General features: G+C 42.4%; 1 protein-coding gene across 3 annotated transcripts in view; it reads right to left on the reverse strand.

Annotated features, from left to right (window-relative positions):
• LOC136883072 (forkhead box protein N3) overlaps positions 1–14,019 on the reverse strand; it is a 264,776-nt gene extending 250,757 nt beyond the window's left edge. For 2 of the 3 annotated variants that reach the window (XM_067155232.2, XM_067155229.2), the window contains exon 1: positions 13,932–14,003. The gene's annotated coding sequence lies outside the window, so the exon portion shown is untranslated. Of the gene's footprint in view, positions 1–13,931 lie in introns of all 3 variants that reach the window. The other variant, XM_067155231.2, reaches the window with a different exon arrangement.
• Between the last annotated feature and the right edge of the window lie 10,823 nt (positions 14,020–24,842).

Here is a 24,842-nt window from a genome sequence, read left to right on the forward strand (position 1 = left end):
CATCGCACCGGCACAGATAGATCTTACGGCGCGACGATGGGATAGGAAAGACCTAGGAATGGCAAGGAAGCGGCCGTGGCCTTAACGTACAGCCCCAGCATTTGCCTGGTGTGAAAATGGGAAACCACGGAAAATCATCTCCAGAGCTGCCCAGTCCTTTGGGAAAATAAAATGAGCATAAATAATGGAACTCAATTAACGATTACTTTATCTGCATCGAAAGAAATGTTTTCGAGAAGCCATGATCGTTAAGGCGTTGAAGTCTAAACAGTCGGACACCGTAGTTAGCCGGTTCGAGTCCCGCTGGTCACCATCAGAATGTTGGCCGGTAGGGTAAAGGAGAAGGTGATATACAATTTCTAATCACTAGATTGCGTGCCAGAAATCTGGATTAAATTCCAAAGCTCTTCCAGTGCTCATACGGAGTGAACGCATATGACGCTGCTGATGGGACAAGGGTTGGTCAAACAAACAACGAAATGTTTTCCAGAGACATCTTTATGGAATTTTGATCTACAAGTGTTAGGATTCAGTGCATCGTAAGGGGGGAAACTACCAGGAATGAAATAATCAGTTCTCTGGAGTATGATGAGGAGACATTTTAGATATTGCTCTCAGTCACGGCCAACCATCAATACTACACATTACAGCCTGCACGGTTGCTAGGTAACACCGCGTCAAACATTCCGTATGGCCAATTTCGTGACGCATATTTTCAGATGCCCCCCCAGCCATAAGACATAAACATGTAAAAAAAAGAGAAAGCTATGGACTACTAATTAACACAAAAGACCGCTGTTAGAAACAAACGACGAGCAATAGCAATGAAGGTCATGTTTATTTGAGACACCATGCTGATCTTTACATTATGAATGCTAAAGCAGAACATGGAAGCACTGTACTTATTTCCTTGAATTCGTTACGGATCTTCAGTACAATAATTCAGTAATTATATTTCTTCCGTATAAACTAAGTTATCATCCTGCATCAATACCCGACTGAAACTAGGAATTATTATCATTATTATTTATTTTTTTTGCTAGTGGCTTTACGTCGCACCGACACAGATAGGTCTTATGGCGACGATGGGATAGGAAAGACCTAGGAGCTGGAAGGAAGCGGCCGTGGCCTCAATTAAGGTACAGCCCCAGTATTTGCCTGGTGTGGAAATGGGAAACCATCTTCGGGGCTGCCGACAGTGGGATTCGAACCCACTATCTCCCGGATGCAAGCTCAGAGCCGCATGCCCCTAACCGCACGATCAACTCGCCCGGTAGGAATTATTAAAACAAGCAATTTGTTCAAGCCTATCAGCTAATTCTTTATTGACAAAAAATTACTAACAAAATTGTTAGCGGAAATAGAGCCTCCGCGGCTCAGGCGGCAGCGCACCGGCCTAACACCGCTGTGTTCCGTAGTACAAATCCCGGTCACTCCATGTGAGATTTGTGCTGGACAAAGCGGAGGCGGGACAGGTTTTTCTCCGGATACTCTGGCTTTTCCTGTCATCTTTCATTCCAGCAACACTCTCCAGTATAATTTCATTTCATCTGTCAGTCATTAATCATTGCCCAAGAGGAGTGCGACAGGCCTCGGCAGCCGGCACAATTCCTATCCTCGCCGCAAGATGGGGTTTCATTCACTCCATCCCTGATCCGGTCACTGACTGGAAAACAGGTTGCAGGTTTTCATTTTCATTAGCGGAAATACGCACAAAACGTCGTTCGTCGCGGCTAACCTGTCTGTATAGCACCACAGCAAGTAGTGGAGACTTTGCATGTTTTGTGAGGAAGGTGGCAGGTTGTTTTTTTTTTTTTTTTTTTTTTTCCAAGGTCATGGACACTGAGGTATGATTCACCCGCTTGCCGTGCGCATTCGTTAGTCTGGCAGTCTCTTTAGTGCCTGTTAGTTTCTTAGTATGTAGTCAACTACTACATGATTTTTATTGTATTACCACACCGTATGTCTAGTCCGGCTCCATGGCTAAATGGTTAGCGTGCTGGCCTTTGGTCACAAGGGTCCCGGGTTCGATTCCCGGCAGGGTCGGGAATTTTAACCATCATTGGTTAATTTCCCTGGCACGGGGGCTGGGTGTATGTGTTGTCTCATCATCATTTCATCCTCATCACGACGCGCAGGTCGCCTACGGGTGTCAAATCAAAAGACCTGCACCTGGCGACCCGAACCCGTCCTGGGATCACCCAGCACTAAAAGCCATACGCCATTTATTTACCGTATTTCTATATATAATTACAATGTTGTTGCTCTGGTGAAGTTTTATTGTACTGTACTGTTTTGAATCAAAATCCTAAAAATCTATTATGACCGCACTTAAGATGGTAAACTGCCAACCTTTACCTCTCTGTCGAAATGAAATGGCGTATTGCTTTTAGTGTCGGGAGTGTCCGAGGACTGCAGCACGGCAGGTGCAGGTCTTTTGATTTGATACCCGTAGGCGACCTGCACGTCGTGGTGAGGATAAATTGATGAAGACGACACATTCACCCAGACCCCGTGCCAGCGAAATTAACCAACGATGGTTAAAATTCCCGACCCTGTCGGAAATCGAACCCGGGACCCCTGTGACCAAAGGCCAGAACGCTAACCACTTAGCCATGAAGCCGGACCTCATTGTCGAAATTCGCTCAAATAGCATCAAAAACGTACACCATTTTGTAGGGTTTTTCTTCCTTTCAATGTTGTAGGTATGCAACAACCCCGTCCACTATATCCCACAAACCCGGGTAGTTTTTGTTGTCTATACATTTTTGCCCCCACCCAACTCCACTTCTAATTCCCAATCGCCGCTACTGTCTTGCACTGTATTTGAAAGAAAATGGCCACATAATAAGTGACATAAAAAATAAAATGGGGTACGCTGTGTTGGGATAAGGCCAGAAGCTTTCTTTCAACATGAATACATCGTGTGAATGGAGAGAGTGCAAATACATACTGTACAGTAGTTTCAATAAATAAATAAATAAATAAATAAATAAATAAATAAATAAATAAATAAATAAATAAATAAATAGAAACCGAGCTCGATAGCTGCAGTCGCTGAAGTGCGGCCAGTATCCAGTAATCGGGAGATAGTGGGTTCGAGTCCCACTGTCGGCAGCCTTGAAAATGGTTTTCCATTTTCACACCAGGCAAATGCCGGGGCTGTACCATAATTAAGGCCACAGCCGCTTCCTTCCAACTCTTAGGCCTTTCCTATTCCTTTCCTAGCTAGCTCAATAAAAAAACATTTCAGTATCATAATATTACTTACTGTTCCAGTTTTAACATATCACCATAAATTAAAGAATTATTGGAATCGTAATGAACGGGTACTACTTCTAATTGTAGTTTCCTGAAAATTCCGTTTGTATAAATTCCCCACATGCCTGAACATTTTCAAATTTCTTCAGTAAGTTTGGAATTTCATCTCACAGTTATTACAGTGTTTGTAACTGTTTAAACGTGTTCTACGCAGTTCACAAGATTCTGTGCAAAATGACTTATTACACTTAAACTGGATAAACGGGCGTGTTCCCTACGCACTCTCAAAGTATACTGGCCGCCCGAAACTGAAAGACAGAAGAGGAAACGTACAGAATGGAAAGCTGAAGACAGCTTCTCTGATCAGTAGTCAAGCCAAACATAGGGCTGGCTGCCATGCTGAAAACGAGATGATGATGCTTGTTGTTTTAAGGGGCATAACATCGAAGGTCATCGGCCCCTATGGTACTAAATGAGACGAAATGTGGTGACAATTACAAAGAATAAAAAAATTCACCCACTGACCCGAATTCAAAACGCGATGATGAGGAATGAATTGATGAATATGAATTTAAAACAATCAGTGGATAAGACGCGCATTGCCTAACATTCCCAGAAACAATATTACTGACCAAGGGACTGCTTCTAAAGCCCAATCCTGAATCGATGATGCTTGTGTGAATGGGTCAATATCTACGTCAACGATCCCGCATAATGGCACTTATCGCTAGTAAAGGAGAACTATGGTATTTCTCAAGCTGCGGTACTAATCAAAGGTAGCGTAAACTCACGGTGTTCCAAACATTAAGGTACTACTCACAAGTATTGTACGTCGTACAGGTAACGCAGACTTATGGCGTTTCTCACACAATGGCGCCACTCAAAGCCAACGCAAACCGATGAGGTTTCTCACCTAGGTGTACTAATCACGGGCGCCGGCATTCCCGTGGTGTTCCTCACATAGTGGGTACCAATCATAGGCAACGCAGACCCACGGTGTCGCTCATATAGTGGTACAACTCACAGGCTACGCCCAGACCCGAGGTGTTGCTCACATGGGTACGACACACGGGTACTGGAAACCTACAGTGAACCCCGCTTCACTGCTACGAATCACAAAACTATTGAGTACCTAACAGAATGGTACTACTCGCAAATAAAAGCGATCCAAGGTGTTCCCCGCGTGAAGGTGCTAATCAAAAGTAGTTTCATGGTTCTAATACAATCATCCCTTGGCCGCCCCTTTTAGTCGCCTCTCACGACAGGCAGGGGATACCGTGGGTGTATTCTTCATTTGCGTCCCCAACCCACAGGGGGTAGTGTGTTTGGTCCGCGAGAGGTATTTTATTTCGCTCAAGTCCGCCGGTAAGCCGGTTAGGAACCCCCTATCCTCCACCTGGAACGCGCCACGTGGGAGTATCACCTCTCCCCCTGCTACGCCAGCGTAGTAGGTTCGTGGGCTGAAAACGAGTAAACACGAGACAGACGTCAGTTGATACCGTCAAGATCCCTAGAAAATGGCAACATTTCAAAAAACTCTTCACATTCTGTGAGCGAACACCGAGAAGTGCGTCGATACCTCGTCGTTACCTTGGAATATTTTCGAATTCGTTCTTACTGGCAGACGTGTAAACTCTTGCCCTACGTATGCGTCTACACAAGTTGACTGTGCTGTGTGCGGTTTATTTTATTTTTAATAAAGTTTCAAAAATCTTCCCTATATTCCTCTCGAACAAGTTCTTCAAACTGGTAAGCCGATTTCTCTAACCACGTATTCACGTCAAATATCCTGGTCAGAGAAGTAGCCTTCGGTTCCGATTCCCGTACAGGTCAGGGATTTTTCGCCCCGTCTAGTTGATGCATCTAGGTGGGTGCTTGTATTCGTATTAATACACTTCTTCATTTACAATACCAACTACGTCATAGAAAACTACGACAGTGAACACATTATGCCACACAAGGCCAGCAAAGGCATTTGACCGTAAAACGGGGCTTAATCCACATGTAGCACCACTCCCTAAATAACTGAGAAACGACCAGAAAGAAACAGAAGAAGACATGTTTTAAAAAAAAAGACATCTTATTAACCGTACTTGGTATGTAGGTGACTCCGAGATGCCCAATTTGTCTTGTTGGCCTCCTACTTCCTTTAAATGATAAGATCCTAGAGTATCCTTCCTGTAATGTACACAGAACTCATCACCCCTGGGGAGAAATAGCTATGCTCGGTCAAGATAAAGATAATGTAAATATTTTGTATTCTTGTAATACTGACAAAGGTTGTGGAAAAGCAGCATAAACTCTCGATCACATGAGAATGAAGAGTACAACCGTGCGTCAAACTTTCCTCTCTTGAGTGTTTTCGTCGAGACCCTTAAAAACCTGCTAAACGTTACAGTAATTAATGGTAAAATGATGTTGAGCCATGGCCTCAGCTACACTGTGCCCGGTTCCATGGATAAATGGTTCGTATGCTGGCCTTTGGTTAAGCGCGTCTCGGGTTCGATTCCCGGCCGGGTCGGGGATCTTAACCTTAATTAATTCCGATGGCTCGGGGGCCGTGTGTGTGTGCGCTGTCTTCATCATAGATAGAGCCCCATTCTTACAGACGCGCAGGTCGCTTGTACGGCGGCAATTCACAAGACCTGCACTCTTCTTATTCCTGCAAGAAGTAAGCTCGTACTTTTACGTGACTGCTGAAATAGTGATAATGATCACAGAACCTCCAGTTTTGCGTGCAACCCGAACCAGGGACATGACTTTTCATTTCAAAAAATCCCACATACATTGGCCAGGATTCGAACCACGACCACCGCGGTGAGAGGCCTGTGATTATGCCACTCTGCTGTCACGCCCCCAAAAATCCAGCTACCTCTGCCAGGACTGAATCCGCAACCTTGGAGGATCCGGAGCCCGACCTCTAACACTAAGCCATTGAGGGAGCAAGACTAGATTTAAAGAGAGTTCTCTCATTGTAGGTTATGTCCATTAAACTACTCGATATTTTTTTAAATCACTGTTCACGGTTTAATTTCGGCCACTTAAAGCAGCTGAACGAATCAAACGACAACAAATCCACAGTCTATTTGGCTAACCAGTCGGAAGTGCCATTACCTAATTATAATTCTCAACAACACGATACGACTTCCTGTACAAATATGTAGTATGCAGCAGGTCAACTAGCACTAACTTCTGCGACCAGGACATTGACAGTGTTGTAGAATAACTGCCAAAATTCTCCATCTCTCTAGTTAATTTGAGGTTTTAGGAAAAAGATTCGACCAAAACTCGAAATTGACCTTTTTTGCCACAGGGAACACGTGGTCTACGATCAAATGAACTGAGGTAGTGCACTAAAATAAATGCAGTTTTCTCAAAACGGCATCTTCATATTTTATTCAGAATGTTCCACCTACATCAAATTGTGTCCAAATTCAAAGAAATGTTTCATGAATGTTCAAATTTAGACCAAAAAATAAAATTCCAGAGCAAAATTTCAGGCAAAACCTTTTTCCCTAAAAAAGTTACACCGGTCGAGTTGGCCGTGCGGTTAAGGGCAAGCGGCCGTGAGCTTGCATCCAGGTGATAGTGGGCTCGAACCCCACCATCGGCAGCCCTGAAAATGGTTTTCCGTGGTTTCCCATTTTCACACCAGGCAAATGCTGGGGCTGTACCTTAATTAAGGCCACGGCCGCTTCCTTCCCACTTCTAGCCCTTCCCTGTCCCATCCTCGCTCCCCCTGTGGGTGGGGGCCTGTCGTAAGAGGCGACTAAAAGGGGCCCCAGGGCTCTGAACTTTGGAGCGTGGATTGGCGACCACGGGGCCCTTAGCTGAGTCCTGGCATTGCTTCCACTTACTTGTGCCAGGCTCCTTACTTTCATCTATCCTATCCGACCTCCCTTGGTCAACTCTTGTTCTTTTCCGACCCCGACGCTATTAGGTTTGCGAGGGCTAGGGAGTCTTTTATTTTCATGCCCTTCGTGGCCCTTGTCTTCCTTTGGCCGATACCTTCATTTTTCGAAGTGTCGGACCCCTTCCATATTTTCCCTCTGATTAGTGTTATATAGAGGATGGTTGCCTAGTTGTACTTCCTCTTAAAACAATAATCACCACCACCACCTCCCATCCTCGCCATAAGACCTATCTGAGTAGCGGAGTTGCTATGGTAACCACTACGTCAGTGGCTCTGCTGGTGGAAACCCCTTCGCCCCGTGCCTCACCGGGCGTGTGCATTATTCTGATCTCCCAACAATATATTTCATCACCAGAGTGCGACTGTGGTGCCTCTCGACAGACGATCCCTCATATTGTAAGTGAATGTTTACGACTTTCTTATCCTACAGAGGTAGCCCGAGTGATTTTTTGGAACCAACAGAGGAAGCCATACAGTGGATCACCCAACTGGACATTCTGCTATATTTAAATCTTGCTCCCAAGAAACATGTTTCTTGTCTGTGCATATTTGCAAATATTATGTACTTGTATATGTATCTAACTTGTTGCCATACGCCAATAATAATAATAAGAAGAAGAAGAAGAAGAAGAAATAGCAATTCTTAGCAACTCCCACCCCACAAACTAGTTTAACGTCGCGCTAATACATCGAAGAACTCCTGCGGGACTAAATTCCGGCACCTCGACGTCTCCGAAAACCGTTAAAGAGTAGTTAGTGGGACGTAAAGCAAATAGCATTATTATTATTAATACATCGAAGGTTTTCGGCGACTCAGGAAAGGGGAAGGGCTAGGATTGGGAAGGTAGCGAGCGGCCGTGGCCTTAATAAAGGTACAGCCCAGCATTTGCCTGGTGTAAAAATGGGAAACCACGGAAAACCATTCTCAGGGCTGTACGCGACCGTAACCGCAAGGCCACTCGCTCGGTTCAGCAACTCTAAGCGACATGAAGCAATTGGTGACTCACTGAAATATTTACACATCTATAGTAGTCGATTCATCCTGACTTCTCTTGATAATTTTTAAACACAAATCGCTTGGTCTTTTTTTTTTTTTTTTTTGCGCGACTAGGAGCTTGCATCCGTTAGATAGTGGGTTCGAATCCCACTGAATATGGTTTTCCGTGGTTTCCCATTTTCACATCAGGCAAATTCTGGGACTGTACCTTAATTAAGGCCACGGCCGCTTCCTTCCAACTCCTAGGCCTTTCCTATCCCATCGTCGCCATAAGACCTATCTGTGTCGGTGCGACGTAAAGCCACCTAGCAAAAAAGATTTACAGACACGTAAAAGAACTCCTGAGGTTCCGGCACCTCGGAGACTGCGAAAACCGTAAAAGTATTCAGTGGGACGTACAGCCAATAACACTATTCCATTCTAGCACACCGGCGTCTCCGAAAACGCAAAAGTAGTTAGACGTAAAACAAATAACATTATTATTAATTACTATTGTGTGCTTCTGTAGTAGTTGGTAATGTGTCGTGTAATGTGTAAATACATGAAGGTTTGACACTAACCATTTGGCGAAGGAGTCTGACATTTTCGTCCCTCATACACGTAAGGTTACAATCACCGAAATATTTCTCTCCGAGCTTTGCTCTTCCAGACGGTTAAAATAACTATAGGCACTCAAAATGTATAGAAGAAAAAAATGGGAATGGATAACCCCAACCCCGCTAATGATAAACGCCACCCTCGTCCACTCTATCAAACCTTACATGCATTCCGGCCGTTACAAAGGTAAACTACACTGATACTTCAATGAATTATATTAAATTATATAAAAATGACGCGTAAAGCATGTTGATATCGTTCCGACAATGGATGACCTTGTTACAGAGTAGGATATCTCTGTAATCACCAGTAGTTAACTGCTAGAGATAATTTCACACATTACATCCCAATATGACAATTTAACATAGTATGTAGGCTCTATTGTATGCTCTCGTGGCCACTAAGTTATTAACTTATTAATATCTATTCTATCTCGTATTATCAGCCTTCATGCTCAATACGCTTGCTTCTTGCTATTTGTTTTACGTCGCACCGACACAGATATATAGGTCTTATGGCGACGATGGGACAGGAAAGGAACAGCACCAGCATTTGGCTGGTGTGAAAATGGAAAAACACGGAAAACCATCTTCAGGGCTGCCGACAGTGTGGTTCGAACCCACTATCTCCCGGATGAGAACTCACAGCTGCGCGCTCCTAACCGCTCGGCCAACTCGCCCGGTGCTCAATACGCAAAGCAGAAGAGATATTACTATTTTAGCTTAGCGAAGATAATTTGATTTACAAGGATACTGTAAAGGAGATGTGAAACAGAAGCAAGGTTGAGTTTTAAATGACTGTTGATATGATTATAGCCACATGAACCAATTTTACGCACTTGGAACCAGGGTCTGGTGATTATTGTTTTAAGGGTAGTACAACTGGGCAACCATCCTCTCCTATAACGTTAATCGGGGGTAAAGTGGAAGAGGCCTGTTTCTCCGAAGAAAGAGAGAATCGGCAAAACTAAAGGAAAGGCCTTGAAAGGCGTGGAAGCTAATGACGTCAGGGTAAGAAGAGAACAAGAGTGACTAAGGGAGGTCGGATAGAAAAGGCGAATGTGAGGAGCCCGCAAACTCCAAATCACAGAGATGTAATCTCTTTTTTTTTTTCTCTCAAACTTCCCACGTGTTGTGGTTGGAATTCGAACAGTGAGCGCCTTGGTGAGAAGGCAGTGATAATGCCACCCGGCTGTCAAGCTGGCATTTAAAACAGAAACAAGAAGTGTTGTTATCAATGAAGTAATCTACCAACTCCGAGGAAAATAGTTACTAAAACATATCCTCCGGCATTTATTTTCCAAGTTTTTGCAATGACAGTAAACTAGAAAAGTGCTTTAGGAAACTCATTTACTTTCAAGGTTAAACCTTGTTGATTATGCAGGTGGAAAACTGGACCTGGTCTTTGATGAAATTCTGATGTCATACCTTCCTGTTCGATCCCCGGTATGTTCATTCTTCTGTATAAACTATCTTCCCCTGACGCCATCTTTTGAAGCTTTCTTCCTGATTAACGATATCAACTGCTGACTTCGAAATAAAACTCGGCGGTAAGGGGGAGGGGTTAGAATATATCCACAGTATCTCCAGCTTGTAGTTACAGACGCTTAAAAGGGGAACTCAGAGGAGCTCTCATTTAATAATCTTAATAGGGCTATCAATTTTTCATTCGTTCGAGCGCAACTAATGTACACCACTGAAAACAATAAGCGAGTTTTTCCCGGCTTATTTTAACTGTAGTGTACATTACAAGTATAAATTATGTCTAGATACATAAACCATTATTCTCTTCGCAAGTTTAGGAGATAAACCACTATCGTTACTGTCACCGGAAATTTTCTCTATAAGGACTTTTATATCAAACGTTGTTCAAAATATTTCTGTCAAGCACTAAATTTAGTTTCATAAAACGATCTAGGTCCGCCTCTGTGGTGTAGTGGTTAGTGTGATTAGCTGCCACCCCCCGGAGGCCCGGGTTCGATTCCCGGCTCTGCCACGAAATTTGAAAAGTGGTACGAGGGCTGGAACGGGGTCCACTCAGCCTCGGGAGGTCAACTGAGTAGAGGTGGGTTCGATTCCCACCTCAGCCATCCTGGAAGTGGTTTTCCGTGGTTTCCCACTTCTCCTCCAGGCGAATGCCGGGATGGTACCTAACATAAGGCCACGGCCGCTTCCTTCCCTCTTCCTTGCCTATCCCTTCCAATCTTCCCATCCCTCCACAAGGCCCCTGTTCCGCATAGCAGGTGAGGCCGCCTGGGCGAGGTACTGGTCATACTCCCCAGTTGTATCCCCCGACCAAGAGTCTGAAGCTCCAGGACACTGCCCTTGAGGCGGTAGAGGTGGGATCCCTCGCTAAGTCCGAGGGAAAAACCGAACCTGGAGGGTAAACAGATGATGATGATGATGATGAAAACGATCTAGGCCTATCCAAAACACTCGTGATTCCCAGCAACACGATAAGGTCAACTTTTCTCGAAACTAAGCATAGGATGTATCTTTATGAATGAAACTATCTATGTATTTCAGAAAACAGTAAACATATACCTTGCCCCTATTGTTAAAACAATCTTAATAGTATTATGTGACAGTTGATATAGTACTCATAGCCTATGGACCTCCAGTTTTATATAAAAACTGAACCACTTTTCATTTCAAAAATATCATGCTCATGTTGTTTTATTTCGGATATGAATGAACATGTAAATTACTTCGTAGGCTTATGCCAATTTCGTCTGTAGTAAGTACGTTAGTATTCACGTGAGTCTATGAATAGGTCGTGGCCTTGAGGAATTCACGATCAAGTTAAACCCCCCGGAAGTATTCAGAATCCTCATTTCTCATACATAGGGTCAGATAAAAAGGTAATTTCTCCCTTTTGTCCATCAAGGATGAAGAGTATCATCGTCAGTAGATATAGTCAAGCATATAGTCCAGTGTGAAACACTTCCAAAGACTTCCTCTTACAGTAATCAGCAGGTAGATTAATTCACGAACATGCCACATACAACTATACACACCACTTTAATTTTCTAGTTATATTTGGGTCTTCCCTGAAGAAAAAACACGGCTATGCCTCGTATCCCAAGTTATAAAGTAACCATTAAAACAGGTTTACTCTAAGCGACTGAATCTCTTACATACGTAATTTACATTACATATATCTTCATTATAGACTCTTATGCCTTTCAGTGTTCAGTCTGCAAGCCTCTTGAATTTACTAAACGCCTCCACAATCGTTTATTTTGTAACTGTAGCTCCGTGATCTCGTTTAGTTCCATTCGCTAAGTTTGTTTCCAAGAGTCCCTCGTCTGTCAAATTAAAGTGGGACTTCGTAACTCCCGTAGATCCGAGGCTTGCTTAAAATATTCTGAGCTTTGTAAATTCTGTGAAGCAGGATGCAACCCTACTGATACATAATCCCAGTGAGAATCTCTCCTCTAACGGGTTAGGGACTACGATGGAGTGTATAGCCAAATACAGTAGAGTACTGTATTTGGTATAGCCTAACCGCCCGAGCATAAGGAGGGCCATGACTCAGAATATGTCCGAGATGCCCACTCCCGTTCCATAGCAACTGGTATTCCTACTCTCATGATCACTTGCTATCCGCTGCCCGTGGTTCACGAACTAGGACGTCGTACATTCACCCACCCTACGAACCATCTACGGCTGAATTTATTCTTTTAATTTTTTTATAAACCAAACTTCTCTTACTTATTACATAGTTACCGCAGTAGGTTTCCTTTTACTTGAGCTTGGCGACTTACGAGCGTTGCTATCTTGTAGACTACATTCTCATAAACGAATTGAAATTAAAATATTAGAACCCATTAAATGAGGGTAGAACGGATTAATACGCCAGATTTGTATTTTTCGTTCATAAAGGCCTAAATGCAAAATCAAGTATGAACACGTAAATCGCTCACTTAAAGGTTATTTGATTAGATCTGCCAGCGTACGCAAAAAGACAGTGCGGATATTTTTAATGAAGACGAGTGCGGAAATTACTTTTACAGCTTCCAGCATTAGACACAAGAAAGAAGCATTTCATATTACACCCTTAGGAGCGTAAGGTCGTTCATGCACGCTTTAACAGGCCGATTCCTTTAATGTCGGTGAAAGGGATATTGACATAGACGTTGTGTATGTGTATACGCTTCCCATGCTGGTTACTATGGCGACAAGTGAAAACCAGTTTCACCGCCTAGGTCGCTATGGCAACCAGCCGAAACCAATGCCTGTGGCCCTCGCCTTTTCCAGACTACTCCTCTCACTCCCCTTCCATCAGGAAACCCGGATGACCCGACACGAAACAATCTGCATAATTCATGGATCATGTGTTTATTACATAATAAGGTGCCTCTTCCAGCAACAGATGATAAACGCAGAGTACTGGAAACTTAAACTACATAGATAAATACAAGAACATGTTGTTTTTTTTTTTTTTACTTGAAACTGTAGCACGGAGTAACTTTGTTTGTATGTTTAATAATAACCTGGTAGCTCTTTAACCTCAGCGGCAGACAAAAATGGCCTGCTGTAACACAAGAGCAAAACCATCTTCGATCTCGACAACATTCGGTCACACCTAAATTGCGATACAGAAGAGCATACGTCACTCATCATACGAAACTGATAAAATTGAGTAAGATTGAAGATACATCATCAATCTCGATTAATAAAAGTTTGTAAAACGAGATATTTAACAACAGCCGTTTTCATATACCATCGCCGTAACTAACACTTAACACTTGTAAAAAGTAACAATTATCAGAGCAAAGTAACGTCTCCTTTAAAAGTTTACGTAGCGACGATCACAGCTGTGCAAAGTTCAGACGTGGACACGGCATCCACAGAGTTAAATTACAAGCGAAATGAGACAAACAGCTGATCACAAAACACAGTACCAACACCAACAGAAAATCACCTTCATAATACGCACGTCTTGTGATAAACAAACCAATACAAATTTGCATATATAATAAAATGGGTCAAATATCAGCCATTACGCGTCGGGGCTAATAAGGAGAAACGTGCGTGCAGAGGCTAAAAGACAACAAGAATATCAACAAAATAACAAATTAACAGCAGTCTTGCTTTTCTCTGTTAAGTACCACGACTAATGTTTATTGCTGAGAAATGAGAGTAAACGTGCAACACTTACGTTATTATAAAATATCGGCTACAGCTGATACACTATCTTCTACCATCACAACTTACCGAGCTACGAGCTACAACACCCAAAACATCTGAGAAGCTTAATCCACGCTGCACTACTGTTTACTGTTACCTCGAATAAAACCGGAAATGGTAAACAACATAGTGATTGATCATATATATATCTCTTGCATTTCTTACATACAAAGGCAGCAAGTGCTATTTAAAAATTGGTGCAATTTTAATAATTATATTCATATACCTTATCTGAAGTGAGGATATGTATAAAGAACAATTAAAGAGTTCATCATTTTTCTTTTGTGGTTGAAGACTTTCTTCTGTTATTTTGTTGCCAACACTTCAAAACGAATAATTCGAGAGAGTGCAGTTGCAGTACGAGTAAAGCATGTCACACCGCGCACGCGCGGCAAGCGGCAGCCTTTTCAAATCTGCTAATTTGAACTGAGTTCCATAAGAAAGCAGTACTCAAAGTACCAGTCACAAAATAAACATATTCAAGCTCATTTATTTTAAACAATAGAGTAGCCGCCCGCTACTACGTTCACACATGAGGGATGTATAAATAATACGTCGAACAGTACAAAATATTAGCTACAAAACATCATTCATACACGAAATAACTGCGTGCTGTTGATGGCCATAATGCTCCACATTCCTCAAATTAAGCTATATTAATATTATGAAACCTTCTCTGCATGATCAGTGCTGCTCATTATTTAGGTGACTGCAGTCAACTGCTGTTAGTCAATAAATCTTACCTTTGATTACACCTTTCCAGTCCAAAATAAGATTACCTACTAGATATTCTAGTCTCCTTAATTTATGCCATATAAGGGTTATTAAAAAGAACTGAAAATCTGACGTGTTTGTAGAAAGTGTATTTCACATGAATAATACTATCTTTCCTTATAATAATTATACAGGGTGTCCTTGAAAAAGGTTCCAATATTTCCAGAGGACAAGAACATAACGCACTAGTCAACGTACAGTATTTCACTAGGTACTATAGACTAAATTGCCAGGCTGAGTGGCTCAGAGAGTTAAGGCGCTGGCCTTCTGACCCCAACTTGGGTTCGATCCTGGCTCAGACCGATGGTATTTGAAGGTGCTCAAATACACCAGCCTCATGTCGGTAGATTTATTGGCATGTAAAAGAACTCCTGTAGGACAAAATTCCAGCACCTATGAAAACCGTAAAAGTAGTTAGTGGGACGTAAAGCAAATATTAAAAAAGAAAAAGGAAAGAAGACCAGACCAAATTGCTCTCGCAGTCAGGTCGGTCAGTTTCGTCACGTGTACAGTAGTGTTCAAATGGTGCATGTTTTGTTGTGACACTGGAGTACTGTAATTGGTATTCTTGTCTTTCTTCTCTGGCCTTACAGGATGTAATGGAGGCTTATTATTCAACATGGGATACGGTCAATATGATCTTCTGTTATGGGCAAGCAAACGAAAGTAACCTACGGGCATGTAATCTGTATGCTGACAAATATCCAACATGCCGCACACCGTTTGTAAAGTTGTTTAGTGCTCTGTTCCACTGCCTTTCAGAAAGTGGATCCTTTGCACCATGAACAAGTGATCGTGGCAGACCTCAAACAATTCGTACACCTAATTATTTATTTAGCATATGGAACTACACATGAAATAAAATAAAATAAAATGTTGAAAATATAAAAACAAACTATTAGAATTTGAATGTGGATTGTTCAGTCCACTGAAGTAAGGATGGAGCAGGCAACAAAAAGTTATATGTCCATGATACAAACGTAGAGGGCATTCAGTCACTATACACTGAATAGTCTGTCGACCTGTACACAATCGCATGCCAGTGATTGCACTTTGCCCCTCTTGTGTAGCAGGTAGCCATATCTTCCATGGTTTGTTTTCACTTTGTTTAGAGTTACCCAAGTTTTTCAAGGAAGCTCAAATCCAAGAGCCTTTGTCTTTATGTCCTGGAAGTCATGAAGAGCAGGAGTTGTTTCCTCATTCTATTTTTGAGTCCACTTTGTTGTAATGTGGAGGTTCTCTTGTTTTAACTGTTAGGGTGTGGCTATAGGGGGTTTTCATGATTTGAGTCTTCTGTTTCCAGTGGCAGTAGGGCTATCCCTGCCTATTGGAAGATTTGGGTTAATGTTTATCTTCCGGTGCTTATGAACCAAAGTAACCTGTCAATGAAGATTTGCAGGTGCTATGAGGCTGAGGGCAAGGAGCCAGTATGTGGGTGTGGATGTAATTGTTTCCGAGATTAACCTCATAGTGCAGTTCAACTGGGCATCTATATTTCCTACATATGGACTGTTTAGCCAATCAGGTGCATATTCAGCTGCCGAGTACACCAGCCTTAGAGAGGAGCATCTAAGGATGTTAGCAGAGGCTCCCCATATAGTGCCACGCAGTATGTGAATGATGATGTTCCTGGTTTTTAGTTTGCAGGCTAGATGTTTCAAATGATGTTCCTGGATTTTAGTTTGCAGACTAGATGTTTCAGATGATGTTTTTAAGTGGTGGCAGTGGTGGAGGTGGTGGTGGGGGGGCTGATTCTTGTTTTAAGAAGAAGTACAACTGGGCAACCATCCTCTATTAACACTAACCGGAGGGAAAGAACGGTAGAGGTCCAACACTACAAAAAATGGAGGTATTGACCAAAGAAGGAGAAGGGCCAAGAAGGGCATGAAAATGAAAGACTCACTAGGCCTCAGAAACCTAATTCTGTCGGGGTCAGAAAAGAACAAGGGAGGTCGGGTAGGATAGATGAAAGTGAGGAGCCTAGCACAAGTAAGTGGAAGCAATGCCAGGGTTCGGCTAAAGGGCCCATGTACGCCAACTGACGCTCCCAAGTAAAAAGCCCCTGTGGCTCATTTTAGTCGTCTCTTACGATAGGTAGGGGATGTATTCTACCGCCCCCACTCACAGGGGGCTGCTGTTTGTAAGACAGAGTTTTGTCCAGAGTTATTCCCAGGTACTTCGGCGACTTATTTTTATGAAGAAGGTTGCTATTAAAGTATACTTTGAAGTTCTTGTTTGCAAGTCGGTTGTTCAAATATGAGCACGTTGTCTCTGTTTTGTATAAGTTAGGTTTCAGTTGCCACTTGCAGAAATAATCACCTAGATGGGGGAGCTACTTATGCCTGACTGCCAAAGCAATGTCATCAGCATACATAAGCTTCCGTGCTTTTGTTTTAGACTGATGTATACAAGTAGAAGTCCAGCCCTGCGGTGTACGGGGCAACACGTCTGCCTGTCACCCGACGGCCCCGGGTTCGATTCCTGGTCGGATCAGGGATTTTTTAATTAAAATGATTAATATCCCTGGCCTGGGGACTGGGTGTTTGTGTCGTCCTTAACGTTCCTTTCCTCACATTCAACACTTTACACTTCCGCCATTTACAAAATACACGCAGGCTCCTCACGTATGGTGCAAGTAGGGGGAAAATATATCTTTAGGTCGACACCCTGAACAAATAGCATTTTTTTAAATTAAAAAAAAAAAAGTTGAATAAAAGGGGAGCAAGAACTGAACCTTGTGGAAGGCCATTATCCAGTTTTCTTGGTCTGCTGATGTCGCTGCCAAGCTCAATTTGGAATACCCAGTTACTTAGTGTTTTATTTATAAGATTAACTTATTATTCTCCCTTGAACTGTGTGAAGAAGTTTGCAGATTAGTCCTTGTCTCCAAGTCATGTGTAGATGTAATGTCCACAAACACTGCAGAGGTTTTTAAGCCTTTTTGGAAACCTGCTTCAATACAGGTAGTCAGGTTAAGAATCTGGTTAATGCAGGTACACTGAGGTCTGAATCCAGCTTGTTCCACAGGGACTTGTTCAAGAATTTATGTCCAATTGTGTTATAAGCAGTCTTTCCAGGATTTTGTAACATACATTTAACAATGCAATTGGACAGCAGCTTTCTGACCTCAGGATGGTAATTGTACCGGCTGGTACACCTCTACGCCGCACATTTGAATTTTCCACCTTAAAGTACTCCTCTGCAGGAGAAACTCTGAACTTTAAAAACTGGATCAACTCATAAGTTTCTCAGAAGATGTCACTACCGTAAATTTTGTGATTACGAAGTTGTCAATACTGTGTGGATTTCAACTTGTTTTGTTTTCCATTGATTAAGAAGTGTGGACATTCTCTTATAGATGTCTCTACTAAAAAACTATGACCATGCACCCTGGTGCGAAGGGGAAGAACTTTATTTGAAGAAATTTTGTATTCTTAAGTTTGTTCTTTACTAAATTTCGTTCTTTCATTTGTGGGTTGGCAATATAAATCTTTTCTTTCCGCCAGTTTTAAACTTAGCCAATCCAGAATTTCTGTAATTAATTTTTGACCAATCGTGCCTTTCTTCTTCGATTTTGATGTGTAACTGTAAGCTACCCAATAAATGTCTGTGGGTGTGTCTTAATTATTCACGAAAGGTCTCGAATCTTCCCCGAGAGTATAAAAACTGCTGATTTTCCTGTCTCTCGGCCACTCGAACAACATCTAGCATAGTGTATGGAAGTGTAGCAGGAAGGGGGGAGCGCCTCTTTCATCCGGCAGCAGCTCTTCAACAAGGTAATGGCCACTTAACATCTTTATTTCTTGCTAGCTCAGCAGTTTAATCTGCGGAGAAGGGCCAAAACCTTTGCTATGTAATAAACATGTAATCTCCCATCGTTTTGTAAAACTTCAAATATCTTTAACTGTAATTCGGAGATAGAGAGTGCTTTACCCTCTCAAGTTCCCCTTCATACTAGTTTGAGGTGACTACGTTTTGTAACTGGTTTTCTTCCTTTCTGTAATGTCTTAAATTTTTTTTTTTATATGAGTCACCTCCATAGTTTAGGAATAGCCCCTGTTTCATCGGCCTAGTGCCTCTTAGGTTTTAAAAGGCTTCATGTAGGAGTGCAAGCAACGCCTCCATTCATCTTGGTATTTTGGGCCATTTACTTAATCTTTTCTTTTTCCACCGAGGCTCAGTAGGAGATACCCCCGTTTCATTTGATGTAAGCTGTGCCTTGATGGCAATTTAGTGTAAAGCCGGGTATTACCTTTAATAGGCTTGGGAAACTGAGAGCGGGTCAGCTCTTTGGTATTGGATATGTGCCTCAGAGAGGCTTGACATTGCTAGATGGGAGCTAGTGCTCTGTGTTATTAGGGGATTTCTGCCCTTTTGTAAATATGTGGTTGTGAGCTGTGAGCTCAAAAATTGTAAACCTTGGGGCTTGAAGCCCAGATTGGTAAATTATCTCTAGACCTTGGCTTTTCCTGATCTTGAACCTGATTTGTTAACTTCTTGTTATTGGTCAAACTTTGAAATTCTATGTGAAAATTGTTAAGTTTTGCTATTTTCAAAAATATAACCTTTAATGCAATTTTAATTCATATCTCAGCTTTGTAGTTAGACCCATTCCAGCCCGCACCTTCTTTCACCTCTGCTGTTCCACGGGTAACCCCAGTTAGGCTCAGATCAGATTTACGGCTTTATGGTCTCAAGGCTCACCATTCACCCATACCACTGTCAAGGGTCACCTAATCACAAGCAAAAATAAGAGTATACCTGAGTGAAAATCAATGTTTGTCCAACCCTTGTCCCGTTTCCCTACGGGGTCGGGTATGAGGTGAGATGAATTTGTCGTGGCGGTTTTTTTATGACCGGATGCCCTTCCTGACGTCAACCTCATCAGAGGAGTTAATGAGAGATGAAATGAATGACGTGATATATGATAGTAGGGAGAGGGTGAAACCCGGTGCCGGCACATAGCCTACTCCTGTCGAATAGCACCAAGGGGTCTGCTCAAGGCTTAACGTCCCCATCCGACGGACGAATAACCATCAACAGCGTCATATGCCCTCACTCCATATGAGCACTGCGGAGAGGTTTGGAATTTAATCCAGGCTTTTGGCACGCAATCTAGTGATTAGAAATTGTATACCACCACCTCCCCTACCCTGCCGGCCAACATTCTGATGGTGAAAATTTTTTCGACCAACGGGACTCGAACCGGCTAACCTCGGTGTTAGACCGTTTTAGACTTCAGCGCCTTAACGATCATGGCCACCAGGCGGGCTATACCTGAGTGAATATCAATAAAAGTCATTATTTAGAAATTACTAGCAAAATTATCTGCACTGCCATACAGTTTGTATCCGCCAAGACATTAACTTCAGCCGGCCCCATGGTGTAGAGGTAGTGTGCCTGCCTCTTACCCAGAGGCCCCGGGTTCAATTCCCGGCCAGGTCAGGGATTTTTACCTGGACCTGAGAGCTGGTTCGAGGTCCACTCAGCCTACGTGATTAGAATTGAGGAGCTATCTGATGGTGAGACAGCGGCCCCAGTCTCAAAAGCCAAGAATAACGGCCGAGAGAATTAGTCGTGCTGACCACACAACACCTCGTAATCTGCAGGCCTTCGGGCTGAGCAGCGGTCGCTTGGTAGGCCAAGGCCCTTCAAGGGCTGTAGTGCCATGGGGTTTGGTTTTAAGACATTAACTTTGCAGATATCCATGCAGGGCTCTACATATATGCACATAATTTAAGCGATTCGATAGAATCTGAGGATATTTTTGTAGCACGAAACGTGTCATTCTTTGTATATAATATGTGATTTTTTACAGATATGCTTATAGTGTTTTAATTTTCATTTGAAATTGTTGTGTGCCTGACAGACTGGAAAGTTTTTATTACATTTAATAAGCCGACACTGGAAAAATTGGTTTCTTTCTTAACAAATTAGCAGATGGAGCCTAATCTCATCGGCGTAGATTGTCAACACCCAGTGAAAAAATTACAGATTCTTGTGAAAGAAGAATTTCAGTGTTAGAATATCGGTCAGAAGTAACAAGAAAGGAACATAAAAAAGAAATGGAAATAAAAGAGTTAAAACTAAACATTATGAAAGAAAAACTAAAATACTGGCAAAATATGAACAAGAAGGAAGATAGGCCAAAGTAAGTGGGTTTTGTAAAGCAGTGAGTGTTATTATTAGCATATTTTTATTTCCTATAAAATTCAAGTTCATTTGTGTTAGTAGGTTAGGATAATGAGTGTGACTGGTCTATAGAATAGGCCTACTAATTTTGCTAAAGTGTATTTTCTTAAAAGTTAATAAATTTCACTCACCTGAAATGACCATTAATTAAAGCCTGGCATACACCTCTGCCAGCATTGTCATAATTTCTGTACATTTGGTGTACTGGATTTAATTGTTCGCCATCTTTGATATTAGGACCTAGAGTTTGCTGGAGCTCTTCGATAATGTGCTGAGCCATTAAATCATCCGGAGGGTTTTCATCTCTTGTTGAAATTCTAATATTGTTCAGTACTGCTGTAGCAAGAATTATATTTAGAGTTTTATGGACTTCACACCTCAAACCAACAGAAAGAGCAGGAAACCTCCAGTTCCATACACCATACTGTCTTTCTACGGTATTTCTGGTCCTAATATGTGCCCTATTGTACATATGCTCTTCTCTGGTTTGTGGGTTCAGCAGAGGTGTTAATGGCTTGCACGGATACCCACAATCTCCCAATAAATAACCATCTTGTATTTCACCTCTCTTGAATTGTGCCCTCTTACTGCAGTTCTGAAATATTGTACTGTGGTGGACAGAACCAGGCCACCTAGCTACAATATCTCTCATGAGTAAATTACTGTCACTTACTGTCTGACAGGGGCTGCCTGGGTTCAGATTCCTGTCAGGAAGTCATACAAAATTTCCAGTTCCGGAGGTGCATATGGCCCTGAGGTTCACTCAGCCTACACCAAAAATGAGTACCAGGTTAATTCCTGGGGGCAAAGGCAGCCGGGCATAGAGCTAACCACTCTACCCCATCACGTGCCGATGTTACGAATGGTGGAAGCCTTTACCTTCTGCCCCTCCAAGAGCCTTCATGACCTGTACGGAGATGACTTTGCTTTGTTTTGATTTTTTTACTGTCTGACAGTTTATGGGAAAATAACCTTTCCTATTCCGAAATATCTCGGCATTTTCTCCACCTGGAGATCTGATGTGAAGGTGAGTGCAGTCAATGGTTCCAGTTACACCAGGGAATCTAGCAATATTAAAAAAGCTTTCCATTACCTCTCTCTTTAATGCTTGTGATGTTGGGAAGTAAATATAGTGTTGATTGAAGGAAGCTATAATATTACTCCTGTCGTGTATAATCTGAGCTGCTGCTGTTCTGTTCATATTAGTAGTATCACCTACAATTATATCAGAGGAGTCCGGCTCCATGGCTAAATGGTTAGCGTGCTGGCCTTTGGTCACAGGGGCCCCGGGTTCGATTCGCGGCAGGGTCAGGAATTTTAACCATCATTGGTTAATTTCCCTGGCATGGGGGCTGGGTGTATGTGTTGTCCTCATCATCATTTCATCCTCATCACGGCCTACGGACGTTATATAAAAAGACCTGCACCTGGCGAGCCGAACCCATCCTGGGATATCCTGGCACTCGAAGTTATACAACATTTCATTTCATATTAGAGGAACCAGTGGCATAATACCTTAATGCAGTGAGCAGTCTGTTGATAGCAAAAACAGGATGATTTATCTGCATTGGATACTGTAGGTTATTTTGCATTGTTTCCAGAAGAAATGAAACTGTTTAGATAAGCGAAACCTTTCCACCAATTTCCTATCACTAAGTTCTTCAAAAGGATCACCTCTCTCCACTATTATACCTTCATGCTCATTTACATTCTGCTCCAGATATTCCAGATATAACAGTTCATCTTCAAGATCATCTCCAAATCTGGCAGCCATTTTAACTTCATTGCTAATCACTGTTTATGTTTGGTAACTGCTTGAACTGGATTGTTTAATTTTAACCAACAATAATCAGGGATTAAAATATTAATCAGGAATGATGCTCTGCAGTTTCATTTAAACAAGGTTTGAGAAGAATCTTAAACGCTGATTACACTAAACAGGGTTTGTGTACTTGGCCACTAATGTCATATATTGCCATAGGAAGGACTGACAGTATACAAACTTGACCTTGTGATGTTTACGGCTTTAGACATTGTAAGAGCTCTATGTTTGAATACAGTGCAAATGCACCACTTGAATGTGAGTCCTTGGAGATAAAACCTTGTTGTTAAAAGAGTTTCACTTCGTTTCATCAGGTGATAAAAATGACCAAATGGCCCACAGAGAACATCTGGATGACTTTAATCCAGGTACAGCGATTGAAAAGCTTGAGGAAGGGCAGTGTTTAATAGGTGTGGCTTGTGAATTTTGCAAGCATGAAAGTTTTCAGAATGACAGGTCATCTAAGGAAAAGCACACTGAATGATGGCTACCATATATTCCCAGCAGCCAAGAGGAGCAGATGCTAGAAAGCAATTAACATTGAACAACCAGTGCAAAGGGACACAGAACTCGGGCTGTTGTGGTTTACTGTAGCCAGAAGACTCCCAAGAGGCTTGATGACCAGTACAATGTTTCCCACCACCACCTACCCATCAAAGAAGTTGTTTACAATGGTGCAGAGAACTCAAAGACTGGACAGCAGAGCAATGGAGTAAAGTTAGCCTCAGCAGTGACCATGGACACCAATTAATCTAGTGGAATGTTGGAATATGGTATTCTCCTCTAAATATTACGAGGGAGGATCAAATATATACACAATTTTAATTTTTATTTAAATTCATTTATAGAGAAAACACAAAGCAATTACAATTTATTTTTCTACATAGTTTCCTGCTTTGGAAATGCATTTGTCCCAGTGTATGGGCAGCTTTTTGATGCCCTCAATGTAAAAAAGAACAGGGTCGTGTCACCAGCCAGTTGCGCACGAAGTCTTCCACACTCTCGTCATCTTCAAATCGTTGCCCTCCTAGAGCTTCTTTAAACGGTCTGAACAAATGGAAATCACATGGCAATAAGTCCGGGCCGTAAGGAGGATGATCAAGTGTAGTCCAGTGCATTTCCTGTAGCTTGGAGACAGAGCTGCAGTATGGGGCCACGCATTGTCATGGAGAAGGATGACCTGTAGAATCGGTTGGTCACGTCTTTTGAGGCGATATGCAACCCTCGCCTTGTTCAACAGCTCGCAGTAGTAAGCAGCATTGATTCTTCGTTGCTCATGCAAAAATTTAATCAGCAAAATGCCTTGCTGATCAAAAGGAATGGTTGCAAGAACCTTGCCAGCTGACAGTCGAGTCTTGGCTTTCACTGGTGCTGCCTCCCCTTTCCTCCGCAACTCCTTACTGGCTTGTTTTGATTCGGGAGTGTAGTGGTGGACCCATGTTTCATCGCAGGTGATATTCTGACTCAAAAATGCATCGTCTTCTTCCGCAAATCTTGCTGGAAGCCTCTGACAGACCTCCAAACGTCTCAACTTCATATTTTCGGTCAAAAGGCGAGGAACTCTTCTGGAACACACTTTACGGATCTGTAGGTCATTTGTGATGATTGCTTGACAGCTCCCATAACTGATTCTGACTTGTTCTGAAATTTCTGACATTCCGGCCCACCGATTGTTGCCAATAATGTCTTTAACCTCACAAATGTTTTCGTCTGCAATGCTGGTCCGAGAACGGTGATTGTGTTGCTGATTTTCCACATTTTCTCGTCCTTTCTTGAACTTTTTATGCCAGGCAAACACACGTGTCCTTGACAATGTTTGATCACCGAACTGTGCAGTCAATCTCTGGCAAATTTCCGTCGCTCTAACCCCTTCACGAGCAAGAAATTTTATAATTATGCGTTGTGCAGTGGAGGCGTGCACCTGTTGCTCCGACATTGTGAGCGTTACTGACAAAACAGCAGGAAATATCTAACAGCACACTCTTCCCACTCCTAACGGTCCTGCCTAAGCATAGCAGAAGTGCGGGGCCAGTCCTACCAACTGTTGATGTTGAGGAACAAAAACCCTGTTTATATTTGATCAACCTTCGTACT

Source organism: Anabrus simplex, chromosome 11, assembly GCF_040414725.1.
Source record: "Anabrus simplex isolate iqAnaSimp1 chromosome 11, ASM4041472v1, whole genome shotgun sequence".
NCBI lineage: Eukaryota > Metazoa > Arthropoda > Insecta > Orthoptera > Tettigoniidae > Anabrus > Anabrus simplex.